The sequence below is a fragment of the Acinonyx jubatus genome, chromosome C1, assembly GCF_027475565.1.
Source record: "Acinonyx jubatus isolate Ajub_Pintada_27869175 chromosome C1, VMU_Ajub_asm_v1.0, whole genome shotgun sequence".
NCBI lineage: Eukaryota > Metazoa > Chordata > Mammalia > Carnivora > Felidae > Acinonyx > Acinonyx jubatus.
This window is the reverse complement of record NC_069381.1, coordinates 125,476,768-125,491,583: the sequence shown is the minus strand read 5'-3', so window position 1 is coordinate 125,491,583 and position 14,816 is coordinate 125,476,768. Positions and strand designations below refer to the sequence as shown.

The following is a 14,816-nucleotide window of genomic DNA, read 5'->3' as shown; positions in this document are numbered from 1 at the left end:
AAGTTATACAAAGAATTGGCTCTGGGAGGAATTCACCCCTGCATGTTTTGCAAATTTAGAGGTATCCAAGTGGAAATTGGAAGTGGGAGTAGGAAGCAGGAAATGCAACTTTAGTGTGTGGAGGTAAAAGCTGAAGCTGTTAGAGAGAGGGGGGAGGAGATCTACAATCTTCAGAGAAGCTCAGCTGGAGATGGAGGGAGATGGATGTAGTGTCAGCTACATCAGTTAGGATGGTCTAAGTTATGCTCCAGTAACAAACAACCCTAAAATCGTAAAGGCAATTAAGATTTATTTCATGTCCACTGAGTTGGCTGGTGGCTTCGCTCACCATAATCCCTTAAGGACCCAGACTGACAGAGGTTCCATCTGGACAAGTGCTTCAATGATCACCAACCATGTCAGGGAGAAGACAGTGTGGCAAATCAGGTACAGGTTCTGAAAGCTTCCTCATGGAAGCCACTTCCATTTCCCTTCTATTGGCCAAAATAAAACATATGTCCACATTCAATCTCAAGGGGATTGAGAAAGTATAATACAATCATGTACCCCCAAGGGAATAGAAATGGGCCTTTCTATATAGAAATGGTGAGCATTGATGACAACTACAGGAGATAAGAGGAAGAACAGGAACCAGTAGAAGAGACAGGGATAGATCATTTGGACTCCAAATTTTAGAGACAGAACCTGAAACAGGGCAATGTAGGATCAAAAAGGCCAAAGCAAAATATAAACAGGACTACTCACTGCTTTGCTTGGTAGAAAAGTAGTATTGTACATGAGTGTGTGTATGCATGTGTGTGTGTGTGTGTGTGTGTGTGTGTGTGTGTGTGTGTTATGTGATTTTGTTTTGGTTTGTTTTTTACTGTACAGGATCTGGCTTCCCTTCCTATTTAGGGGAAGTTTCTCTTTTGTTAGTAATCTTAGGAAAAGAGAGAGGCTTAAGCCAGATCTTCCCTCTTGCTACCCTCAGGAATCAAGGTACAGACAAGTGGCCTGGGAAGGCTCATGACCTTTAAATCTTGACTAAGAAGAGGTGGCTAAAATCTTCTAATGGTAGTGGAATCCTGGCAGAGTCCAGCAGCCCCAGAGGTGATAATGGCCAAACCATTCCCGCTGAAACACCAGCTTCTCAACCCTCGGGGGCTGCTTTATTTGCTGCCCACCCCCAAGTCCACATTTCTGGCCTTTTGTTGGTTGTATAAGCCCTGATATACTCCCACTAAATTGATTAAGATATGGTCTCAGATTCTTGGATCTGGGAGCATCCTCATTCTAGTCCAACCTATGGGGAGACCTGTAGATGCAGTCAGAATTTAGGCAGCTTTTCTCACTGTTAGCCACAGCCCCGATGATGGTTTCATTGCCATTAGGACTTAAGACAATAGAATATAATGATTGTCAAAATCATTGTTTCTAAAACAGCAAGATATACAATGATAGCAGTAGAGGTGAAAGGAAAGTGACTTAGAATCACTTGGGAAAGATTTTTGTCTATTCTTACATTGCTTTGGATTGGGAATGTAAATATACATAATGGACCTCTGTCATTTGTTCAACGTCTGAGTCCCCTTCCTCTGCTGGGGAAATTCCCCATTGTGTGTCTTGATGGCAAGTAGGGCCTGTCTCCCACCACAGAGCTGAAAATGCCAGGTGCTCACTATCTTAACCCTATTAGCCATGGTGCATGAACTCAGCTCAGTCCACTGGATATTCCTACCCAGGACTGTGGATTTGAAACAAGTGACAGAGAGTGGGTTTAGAATTCAGCAGCATCAGGCCTAGAGGCATTGTGGCTTTTGTGACAGGATTCCCTTCCTTTTAAAGGCAGAATAATATTCAGAAAAGTATTCTGTCCACATTTTATTTATCCATACATCTCTTAATGAACATCTGGATTACTCCCACCTCTTAGTTATTATGAATAATGCTGCTCTGAACATGGGTGTGCAAATATCTCCCCAAGACCTTGCCTTCAGTTTGTTTGGATAAATATCCAGAAGTGGGTTGGTGGTTCATATAGTAGTTCTATTTTTTATTTTTTGAGAAAACTCCATCTTTCTTCCATAGTGGTCACACCATTTTATCTACTATGGTTTAAATTCCTCAAAGTGGTTTTATATTTATAGGTTTGTCCTTACAACCCTCTATGAAGTAGGTAGAATGTGAATTACTATCCTCATCTTGTAGATGGAAAACATCTTTAATGTTTCCTTTTAATGAGAGCTGTTACTGATGAGCATGTATTGAAGTGGGGAAAAGATATGGAACCGCTGTTGGAGGTAACACAAACTCCCCATGACTCTGCCTTATTGATGCCTATGTTTATTCATTTCTCATCCAAATTCTCCTCTGGAAAAAAAAAAGTAGCTGCCTGAGGATTGAAATAAACCTAATGATTTTTAATGAGGGCATTTGGAAATGTGGAAATGATTTTTTTATTTTGTTGTCACAATGGCCACCTCCTGTTGCTTGGCATTTAGTGAGCAGGGCTGGGGACACTGAAAGTTTTGCAGCATGAGACATCCCACATAAAGAAGAATGGTCCATTCCAAAATGCCTCTTGTACCTACTTTGAGAAACACAAGCTCAGGACAAGATCAGTGGTGATGTCAAGGGAGAGGCTTAGGGGTTTCAGCTTCAAAAGTTCTCCAAGCCACTATAAATAACTGTAGGTCTAAGTGACAATGGTGTGCTTGCTACACAAATGCAGTTTGAAGCCAAGTCCCCGGGCCACCCCTATTCTAACCAACCTCCACCTCTAAGCCCCCTTATAAAGAAATTCTAGAGATACCACTGAGCATGCTCAGAACTTAATACCCAGAAGTTCTAGAACGTTGTTTTGACTGCCAAGCTGTGATTTCACCTTAAACATCAACAAACATAAGATTTTTAAAGGAGCAGTTAAAAATAAGAACCACTTCACTTAAACTTATTTCCTGTTAGAACAGAAACATAAGATTCCCAGTTTCAAGTCCTCTCTTAGACTAGAGAGTTCCCATCTTCTGCCAGGCTTCTCCTTGGCAAGGCACTTTTGAAAGAAAAGACCTCTTCCCTGAAGATGTGTGTTTTACAAATAATGCTAATTTTGAAGAGATAATAGAGACCTTTTCTAAAATGTTTGCTGGTGAGCCTGGTGCTGGTATTTGCCCCATACTTCCTTCCCTCAATACTCACTCTGCATACACCAAAAGTGATTCTTTACTGTGCCTCTAACCTGAATATTGGTGGCACTTAGCATCCTGGAGCCTCTAATCTTGAACAGATCTAACTCAAAAGAGGAAAGAAAGGAAAGAGGAGTAAGGTGCTTTCATGCTCATTAGCATTTCCAATTTCCTCTTTCACCCTCCTCCTCCTCCCTCAAATCTGGCACAATGAACTAATTCTTTGTGATTGATCATGGCCTGTAGATAACAGGCTGTACTTTCTTGCTTTCATATTCCCTTGTCTATCACACAAAGCAATCTGAAGTGCTACCTACAAGAAAAGTGGGCATAAAACTGAAAAACTTAAATATCCATATAGCAAGTGTCTGTGAGGTTATTTTTTTTTCTTCCTTTTCAAAAAAAAGGGGGGAGGGAATCTGACTACTTTCAGCCTTACCCTTTCAGAATGCAGTCAGAAAAAAGTGTGAGTCACTTGGAAATGAGCACTCAGCCCGTTCCTATCACTCTGCAAACATTTTCATTTGCACGTACACGGATGATCAATTTCTAAGCACATCTTTGTTTTTCCTAAATAGCTACATTATTTGTCTGATGTTGAAAATGGCATCTGTACTGTATGTAATTTCCATACTCACTTGGCACCATCAACTGCCTTTGATGACACTCAGGACTATTTCTTTTTTGTCTCCTCCTTCCCTCCAGCTGCAAGACCCAGATGTCAGGTTCAGGAATGCATTTTCTCTGGCAGAGATATCTGCCTTCTCTCGGCAGTCCCTAAGTTGGTGGCTATTGTGGAACTGCCAGCAAAATAGCACAAGATCATTCTAAAGACAGGATTCAGATGTTTTTCTGAAAAAGGAAAACAGAGTCCAAAACCAGGGGGAAAAACACATTTCTTACGCCTCTAATTACAAGGCAGGCAAGTGGCAAGCCGTGCCTGAGCAAATTGCGGTTCTCCCCATTTATCTGCTGCTCATCCATTTTCCCCTCTTGACAGTTTTTTATCTCCCCGGTCTGCATCTGAAATCAGCAGCTGGGTACGATGAAGGGTTTGCCTAAGTTAATCAAACCTAGGGTAGTGACAGGGTCAGGCCCTATGTAAAGTATGTGAATAAGAAAAAGGAAAAACAGAAAGGAAGGGAGGAAAGAAGGGAGGGCAGAAGGTAAGGTGAAACAAGGACAGAGGACAGAGGACCACCCAGAAGTACCATGCCCAAGGAGGGAATTTGTAACAGCATTTATGTCACCTGGGTATTGGGACACCACAATTAGCTTTCTTTTTTTAAGCAACCTTTGTAAATATGAATGGAGATCAAGCTACAACCTGCCCTCTATTATCCCAGCCTGGCTTACACTGAGTCTAGCTTCAAAGACATCTTGAATGAGACAGAAACTCAAAGAATCATAGCCCAAAGCACCACATACCAGTGGGGGCTGTGTGAGACCAGGAAGTAAAGAGAATCTTAAACCATAAGGGAGCCTTGTGGTGTTTAATTATTTTTTTTTCCTTTCTGAACAGCTGCTCTGGGCTGAGCAGTTGTGTTCAGGGCAGTGTGGAGGCTTCCCACGGTCAAGTTAGTCTACTGAGTGCCCACCAGCTGCCCCTTGCTCGCTGCCTTGGACACTCCCAATAGTTCAAAGTAGTCTGCTGAAACTTTGTCAGTGAGAGTCTGTCTCCCAGGCCCAAATTCAGGTTGTTCAGTGCTTTTTAGAAGTATAAAGCAGGGTGGCATATTAATGGAATTTGGCTTCCTGGAATTCACCCATCTACAGTCTGCGCCATGCTCTGTCCAGCTCTGCCATTTCACTGCATGGCCCGTGTGGATCTGGATTATGTCTCTGTTTAAGGAGGTCCACTCAACTGCAGGCCGGTTCTTCTGCCTCCCTCCACAGGCTAGCTCCCTGGATTGTGCCAGCTCCTGGAGCTCAAAGCAGTCTAAGTTCAGTGCAGATGTGAGCCTTTCTCCATCCTCCATTTCTGAATCTGGAGGATTCAGTGCTAGGGAATATCAGCCAACTGGCATAAACCAACCCTGTGGATTCCCCTGGGAATACAGACCTAGCCACAGCTTCTCTGCCCATCTCACCCTCACTGATACAATTCTAAGGTTATTTTGATTCAACATGGACCCACAGAGAAAGCCAGGTATAAGGATTTTGAAGGTTGGTCATACACTCCAGAGCACAGAAAATGGAGCACATCTATATTAACTTTGCAGAGAAAAGTGAATATGGTAAATTTGTTGAAAGAAGTTACCTTCATAACACAGGGGATAAATAAGTGCATGAACTCTGCACTAAGTTATTTTTAAAATATCACAAATTTTGAGAACGACTGGATTTTTCAGGGAATTTCCAGAGAAAGTATGACTTTACCCAAATTTGTGTTAATACTGCAACTCTGGATCATGGCTATCATGCCAGATCAAACACCACTGTCAAGGCCACACAAGGGCAGGATGACAAAGTTCTTTCCAATTAGTGTGCTTCCCTAGCCTTCTCTTCACCTGTCTCCTCCCCAGCATCTGGCCCTCAGCTACACTTCCCCTGCTCATGGCTTCAGACAGACTGGCCTTCCCTCTGTCTCATTATTGACGTCTGCTGAGATAACTTCAGAAATCTCAAATACGTCCCTCTGCTCTGTGAGCACAAGTTCTTCAGTAACTTGGAGGCTTCAGATGTCTCCCCACCAGGTGAAATGCACCTCAGCCTTATACTACAGCTTTTCATGTAAACTGCATCTTGTATCCCTGGGTACCCACATATTCCAGAAGACTTTTCCAAGCTGATTCTTCTTATTCATGTGCTGTCTCCCAGTATGACCAGTTATGTCCCCACTATGCATTTTAACACAATCTTTTGCTTCCACTCTGGTATTGCAGAGAGGCTAAAGAGTCTTACAGAGCATTGTTTCTTGCTCTGGTGTCCACCCCCAGCCAGTTCCAGTGTAACACAGCTGGTGCCTGAGTTGTACCGGGCATCTGTGGAACAGGCAGCCCGGAGGCCTCAGACAGGACTGTCCTGCCTCAGCACATACATCAGTGCTGACTGGTGAGTCTCTCTGGATTGGGATGTCTGGTTGACAGTACTTGAGGGGCTTCTTTAACTTGAGATTTAAGAGGCAATGAAATGAATGAGATGAGAAGGAAGAACATGAATGACCTACTGGATAACTTCTTTATGTACATGTAATGAGTTGGAGAAAATTCCATTTATGGTCTTCTTATCAGGAAGACTGTGGATACAGGAGAAATATTTTATTTGCTCCTTTGAGTTGGGGGTGAGACCCCTAAGGGGCCTTCTCCAGCAGCAACAGATCTTGTCTGAGCTGTCCTCCAAAGAGGACCTTGCTTTGTAGATTGAATGGGCATACAAACTGGGGACTGAACTGAGCTGTCAGATGGGAAAGGTGGAAGAGATGGAGAAAGAGAAAGGAACTGGAGCAAATAAACTTCTCTGGTGACCACCTTTGCTGTTGTTTGCTATGTAGTGTGCAATAGAAATTACCTTCTGTTTTCTCTATGAAAATCTTCCATAGACTCTTTTTAAAAATCACAAACATGAATATGATCAATTTCTTTTTAGTGTAGAAATGTCAAAGGCACAAGGTCTGCCAACCAATGCTACAGTGCCAAGCCCAGGTAAGAGGGCAGCACCATATGCCCCAAGCATGAATGTGTCACGAAGGGAATCGATCCAGTTTATCTGCTTCTTGCTTTTTATGCTAATCTTCCTGATGACTACAAGGCTATAGGAGTCTCTTTCTGTTTTTTGATTTCTAGTGATTTTAATGTAAGAACTTCCTCCTTTTGCCAGCAAATTTTCTCTGCTATAGCTGCTGTTGCTGCTGCAGCTGGCAACTTCTCATAGCACATTTGTGTGTCCTACATAATCCCATTGTTGGCTTAATTTGGGGGTGCCTACTCTGGGCTGTTGTGTCCAGTTTTGACCATTTGCCCCTGCAGATGGCTGTCAGATTTCCTGGTTCTCCAAGTAACCTCCCACCCTCAGACACGGTCACAAGGTCCTGACCTCACAGATAACACCTTGCTGCCCACCTTGCTACATGCCATATGTCACCCACTCATTCACTTTAAAAATGTTTATTGAGCACCTTCTTTGTGCCTGGCACTGTTTTAGTTCCTGCTTCTATGGGGCTTACAATCTAATGAAAGAAAAACACCATCAACAAATAAACAGATAAATAGTATGTGCTAAACAGTCTCTATTTACTACTCCAGGTCAACTCTTTGCCCTTTTCCACTTTGCACCAAGAAGCTGACCTCTATCTATTGCGCCACTTGAGCTTCCTTGACCTCTGGCTCCTGGTCGGGTTTGGCCAATGTGGGGTACCAGCAAGGGCTGGGAGGTCAAAACAAGAAAAAAAGGTATTTATTCTCCTGGCCCTCTCTCTACCAGGTGGTCACTTGTTCCTCTACCAAAGGCCAATTCCAATAGAAGGCCTCTCTTCCATGGCAACAGCTCTCTCTGAGTTACAGTATCAGCTTCCTTCCCTTGTCCTTCAGGGTCACCAAGCTTTCCTTAAAACAGCTTCCCACTATGGCCAAAGCTTGGATGCTAAACCTTCCCTGGTTGGTTCTCTTAACTCTACCCACATCCTTGGAAACAGTTCTTTCATTAAATTACCCCCAATGAATGTGTCATCTGTTTCCTACAAGGATCATTCTCCATACAAATGTCAAATGATAAGAGTTATAAAATGTATATATAAATAAAGCAGGTTAAGGGATAGAGAGTGAGAGGGAACAAGTGGAGGAGGGCTAATTAGTACAAAGTGGATGGTAGTCAGGGAAGCCATGCCTGAAAAGATGATGTTTAAGCAGAGACACGAAGTAGGAAGTAAGGCATATGCATGTCCGGGGAAGAGCACGCCTGGAAGAGAGAATAGCAAATGCAAGTCCTGAGGAAGGGTTTTCATAGAGAGTTTAAAGGGCTACAAGAGGTCCAGGGTGTCTGGAGTGCAGTGAAGATGAAGGCAGAGATAAGAAATGAGATCACAAGAGGTGGGAGAAGGCCAAATCAGTTAGGGCATTTCTTATGGACTGAATGTTTGTGGGTGTGTTTTTTTTATTATTATTATTTTATTTTTGTTTTTGTTTTTTTTTTGTTTTTGGTTTGGGCACATTTATTTGGGCTCTTCATACACACACACACACACACACATATATGTATATATATATACACACACATATATAGTTTGGGGTCTTTTCCATGATAGGAGGAAAGGGAGGAAATGACACTTCATTTTATCATTCTGCCTTTTCCATTTTCATGCTGAGCAGGGAACCTGCACTGAACAGGATGCCAGGGGCCAGCGGCAGCCCCTCAGGTGTAACCCACCAAGCGCAGGGTGCAGGGGAAGATCTTGTGCATGTTCATGCACTTCTCCGTGTCAATGCAGAGCGTGTTGGCCTTGATGGCCAGCTCATGCTCCAACTGGCACTTGATCATTACCAGCAGCTGCAGCATGTCCTGTGTCTCCCACAGCCTCAGCCTCAGGGTCTGCAAGGTGCCGTCGATGGTGAATACCTCGTTCATGAGCTTGAACTGTGGGATGTCCCTGCACAGCTCCATGTTGGGGCGCCAGGTCCGGCACTCCAGCCTCATCTGTGCCACGTTCAGTGGGCCCTCCTTGGCCATGATGGACCTTTCCAGAAGCATGATGGTATTCTCTGCCTGGAAGATCTCCTGCAGCGTCTTAGCCAGTTGTGTCTGGAGCTTATTCTTCAAGTCTGTCACCTCGGAGATGCAGGCGCTGAAGGCCAGGTTGGTGTTAGTAAACTGCTTCCACATCTGGTCTGACAAGGTCTTAAAGAGGTTCTCAGCCTCCTCCCACAGCCGGATGGAGTTGGCCCACATGTTCTGTGAGTGCCTGATGTTGTCGTTGCTGATGGTGGTTACAGGAGGTGAGACCTTTGGTAGGTGAATAGGTGATGAGGGTGGAGGCCTCCTAAGTGGGAGTAGTGCTCTTATAAAAGAGATCCCAAGAATCTCCCCCACCCTTTCCTCCATGTGAGCAGCCAGCAGTCTGCAACGCAGGAGAGGGCTCTCACCAGAACCTGACCCTGCTGGCACTCTGATCTCAGATTTCCAAGCTCCAGAACCATGAAAGATAAATTTCTGTTGTTTGCAAGCCACCTAGTCTATGGTACTTTCTTACAGCTACCCAAACAGACTAAGACAGCCTTATAGACCATGGTAAGGACTTTAGAATTTATTCTGAAAAAAAAAAAAAAAAAAGGGAAGCCACTGGAGAGTTTGAGCAGAAAAATAACATGATCTGACTTTTGTTTTAAGAGGGTCACTCTAATTGCTATGTGGAGAATACGTTGCAGAGGGGCAAAAATGAAAGCAGGGAAAACCATTAATGGGCATTTCTAATTGTCTAGGCAAGAAATTATAGCAGCTTTGACTAAAATATGAAGGCAGTAAGATGTCAGAAGTTTGTTTTTGGAAATGTGAATTTGAAATGTGTGTCCTATATGCAAGTATAGATAACAAGTAGGCAATGGGTTTTTAGCTCTTGAGTTTGGAGGAGAGGTCAGGACTAGAATTATACATTAAGGAATTATCAGTCTATATGCAGTATTTAAAGTCATGGACCTGGGTGACATCATCCTGTGAGTGAGTGTTGGTGCAGATGAAGAGGTCCAAGGGCTAATAATAATAAGCACAGAGGCCCACCATCCTTTAGAGTTCAGAGAATCCAGGAAAAGCAACTGAATGATGTAGGGGGGGATTCAGAGAGTGATCCCATTGGCTAAGTGAAGAAAGTGTTTCCAAAAAAGGAGTAATCAACTGTGTTGACATCAGATAGGGCTGAGAATTGATCACTGAATTTAGCAATGCAGCACTCATAGGTGACTCTGAGGAGAGTTGTTTCGCTAGGGCAGTGTAAATGAAACCTGGTTTAAATAGGTCCAAGAGAAGGAATAGGAGGAAAGCAAATGGAGTCAAGGTGAAATATAACTCTTTTTCTTTTTAATGTACATCCAAGTTAGTTAGCATATAGTGCAATAATAATTTCAGGAGTAGAATCCAGGGATTTGTCCCCTATGTATAACACCCAATGCTCATCCCAACAAGTATCTTCCCTAACTCTTTTGAATATTTTGCTATAATAAGAAGCAGAAAACTGAGGAAGGGATATGGGGTCAAGGAAGGCTTTATTTTATTTTGACTTGTAAGCTGCTGGGAATGATCCAGTAGAGGGAAAAAATAATAATGTGGGAAAGAGAAAGAGGCCAATCAAGCAGCAGACCTTAAATAGGAGCAAAGTCAGTTCATTCTGAGTTACAAGAGGGAAGACAGGGAAGATGGACACAGAGATGGGCAAGGAGTTATGGTGGTGGAGGTTTGTGGAAGTTCTCCTCTGAATGCTTCTATTTTCTCAGTAAGAAATAAGAAGCAAAGTCATCAACTGAGAGTAAGGAAGAGGGATGAAGTGTTGATAGTTTAGGAGAGAGAAGGTGTAAAATAGACATCTAAGAGAACAAAAAGTGTGTCAACCAGAAATGTATTACTGGGGAGCACTAAATGTCCCCTTGAGCTGTGTGGTCACACTGAGCAGTGAACTCTCACTATATACCCTTCTGGTCTGAGCAATCCTCATATAAGGCTCTCTGTCCTGTCTTCAGTATGCCCCGACCCTTGGGAAGCACCCATCCCTCTGCTTTCCTCTCTTGGCATATTGAGAGGTCATTTTCCTAGCACCATGGCTTAGGAAAGGATGTGTTTCAGGCAGGGTGCCACTGGGAAGGTTGTCCCCCTAAAAGAACTGCTGTTTAGAGTCTCTCTATTCTTCATTTTTACTCCCCTAGGCACCATGATTGGTGCTTCAGGGATACAAAGACTAGTAGGGATCCTGCCTGCACTCAATGAATGTATAATCTGGTTGGGAGACACAGATTTGTACACCAGCACCTATGTACAATAGCTAAACCCACCTGACTGTGAGAACTCCCACAGTGGAAACTGCAGGTTACTAGATAGGGGTGCATGATTCAGATCAGATACCAGAGGGGATCAGAAATTTGAGAGATCGGAAAGGGTTGGACATCAGGAGAAGCATCTACTAGAGCAATAGGACTTAAACACAGATATTAGGCATGCAAATAATTTTCCTGAGCTTTCCACCATGTGCACTGGAATACACCAACGAGCTCAATTTCCCTTAGCACTGAAGCTCTGCTCCAAGCCTTTGAACTGACACACCCTGTCAAAATATGTGGAAATTGGGTACCCTAGGTCCAGACCTCCCATGGAGAATCTGAAGGAAAGAGAGAAGTACTCACATGTTGGTTGCCACCACCTCCCTCCCTCCCAGGCAACTAGGAGCCTTTGCCCATATTTCTCAGTTCATTTCCTTTTCAAGATGTTTTTACCCTCTATGTTTGTTTTAATCAGAACTTATCCACATTTGAGGGTGCAGGGACATCAATGAAGAAATAGAGTCTCACCCTCCCAGGATGGCCTCCTTCTAGTTCCTGGGCGACTGGGATGTGCACATCATCTCTATTCTGGATAGCTATGTTTGGGACAGGAATTAGCTTATTTTGCCTATTTAAATTAATAAGCTGAAAGAGCTCTGATTTCTTTCATGGCCATCGTGTGGTTGAATGGTAGATCTATGCCTTTGCCTGATGCAGAGGCTCATGGGAAACACTATGGATTCTTGCTGAACTCTGATGGAAAGACACATGCCACAAAGCATTCAAATTTTAGATTGTACCTGTCACTCACAATACCTTTCTGTTGCCTCAGAGTGGTAAGAAACTCACCTAACATCTGTCCTTTCAAAGATCCTAAACAAGGCTTGTTCATTTTGTAACCTTAAAGAGGTGGCAGAAACTGCATTATAGCAAGCAATGAAAATATTGGTACAAAGTGCCCTGGGGTAAGCATTAGAGATTACTGAAAATAACTTTAGGAATATCGTAGGGAAGGGGCGCCTGGGTGGCGCAGTCGGTTAAGCGTCCGACTTCAGCCAGGTCACGATCTCGCGGTCCGTGAGTTCGAGCCCCGCGTCAGGCTCTGGGCTGATGGCTCAGAGCCTGGAGCCTGTTTCCAATTCTGTGTCTCCCTCTCTCTCTGCCCCTCCCCCGTTCATGCTCTGTCTCTCTCTGTCCCAAAAATAAATAAACGTTGAAAAAAAAAATTAAAAAAAAAAAAAAAGGAATATCATAGGGAATAAAATAGCTAAGAAAAGTATTTAACATTGGTGTAGTTTGAGCTTAAAGGGCCAACTGCAGGAATATTTAAAATTGGCAACCTTGAAGACAAAGAGCAACAGAAAAGACAAAAATAAACTTAAACAAATTTAGACTATAGACTAATTTATAGACTATAGACAATTTTAGACTATAGGGACTTATTTCCTGACTAACATCAAGAACTGATTGTCCTCTGCCACAAGTAGACAAATAGCGCCCACTTTGCTTAGCACCACCTTTTCTAATTGGTGTCCTCAGGCTGACATCTATTTTTTTTAAATTTTTTTTCAATGTTTATTCATTTTTGAGAGACAGAGTATGAGCGGAGAAGGGGCAGAGAGAGGGAGACACAGAATCTGAAGCAGGCTCCAGGCTCCAAGCTGTCAGCACAGAGCCCGACGCGGGGCTCAAACTCATGAACTGCGAGATCATGACCTGAGCCGAGGTCAGATGCTCAACGGACTGAGCCACCCAGGCACCCCTCAGGCTGACATCTATTAATGACTGGAGCTGCTTACAAGTTTTTAGTAAAGAACAAGGAAGAATTTTGCTTTGGCAACCCAAGGAGAGACTTTCACACTAGGTCAGGCTATGTCAGAGTGGAAGGAAGAGGGGGGTTTCTTAGAGAAGGAGAAATCTCTGGTTGAGAGAAGGCAGACACCACCAGCCTTGAAGCTCAGGGCTTGACCACAAATGCTGCTTGCTCAGGCAGAGCTAGGAGGCAGAATTGGAACAGAAGAGCTCTTTGGATGAGATGGGAGTTCAGCCAGTGGGGCTTCTGCAGGAGGCTCTGGCCTGGAAGTAGACCAAGGACATGGTCTGAATGGAGAAAATCATTTCAGAGCTAGAGAGAAGGGCTTACTGCTCCAGAGTGTTTGTCATGCATACATTCACTTAGCAACTCAACTTTGTGGTGTTATTTAACATTTATAGTCAGTTATTTAACATTTATAGTCAGTATCTCCCCACCTATATGATCATATTCTTGAGGGCAAGTTTTTTATGTTAAGCACTTAATCACCAGGGCAACCTATGAGATAAGTGCTATTACTGGCTCTATTTTGCATAGGAGGAAAGTGAGGTGGAGAGAGAGATGAGTAAGCAACTAATCCAGATGACACAGTTAGAGAGTGGATCCATACATTTTTATTGAATAAAAGAGTAAATCAATGAGAAGCAATGTGTACATTTTCTAAATATCCTTTCAACTTTCTTTCTCAAGCACGTTTAAGATGCCATTTGGAATTCATATTGGAAGTATGGAAGCAAACTATTTGAAGGACGCAACTCAAAGCGAGTACATTAAGATAGCAAAACAGTCAAAGGGTAATCTTTAATTAGTTTATTTGACTGTAAAATGCAAACCAGTGAAGCTTGTTGTCTAAAGCAGGAGGTAAGAAACAATGCAGAGTCAAGGACAACAATTGCAGCAGTTATTTTTCTCTCTGGAAATCACAATTGTTTTTGTATCTGCCAACCAACTGGAACTCCTCAAATGATTTATTGAAAGCCCACAAAGTCCTGGCAGAGCATACAAGAGCCTGCAGAAGACATGGGCTGTCTTTTTCAGGGCCTTACATTTGAAAAAGGGTTTACCATGAGAATTCAAGGGAAAACTGACCTGGCAAGAGTGACAGGACAAGCAGTAGAGCATGCTTTCACACACCCTACCAGTTTCACCAGGGAGCACAGTCCCTTGCCACTCTGTACAACAAGAAGGAAACAGGGACACCAAAAAGTCTTTCTGCACTGAAAGGTTACTATTGCTTTTAACAATATTTATAATTAAGGGTGCATCAGTGTTGACATGGTCACTCAGTCAACAAACATTTGGGAGAACCCACTATGCACTGGGCTCAATGCTAGTTATAGGCTTGCCATCATAGAGAGTTGTCCCTAGGGTCCATGCAACTCAAGAGACCTCTTTACTCTTCAGAAACCAACAAGCTCAAGTTGCATGTTGACTCAAGTAAGCATCAGTTAGAGGGCAGGCAGAGCTAACAAGTCATCTAACCAGTTCTTATCCAATCAGCAGGTTGCCTTCTTGCTTACCTTCTATCACCAAGGCAACAGGGGTAAGCCTGGAACTATCTGCCAAAGCCCTTCCCACCTCCCTCCCCCCCCACCAGCCCCTCTAGCCCTTGGGTGACATATCCCTCATATCACCCCTTGACTGCCTTTCTTCCCCCACAACTCTACCCACAGCTGTCCATGGTGTTGACACTCACACTGATCAAGGCTGCCTTTGAAGTTTCATTTTTAGTAGGTTTCTTATGTCTGCTGCATCACTGGGGAGTGGGTGCAGACATCTTACCTTAAGAATGAAGACCTGCAAAAAAGTTGCTATGAAGTGGGCTGGCTGCGGTGAAAGGAAAAATGGGGTTAGTATTTACTGAAACTGGTCAGGCTGAAGTGGAAA

At 43.4% G+C, this 14,816-nt stretch overlaps 1 long non-coding RNA gene across 1 annotated transcript in view; it reads right to left on the bottom strand.

The window, feature by feature from the left end:
- The window catches only part of LOC128314014 (uncharacterized), a 271,881-nt gene that overhangs the window by 183,253 nt on the left and 73,812 nt on the right, over window positions 1–14,816 (bottom strand). The gene's annotated exons all lie outside the window — the stretch shown is intronic.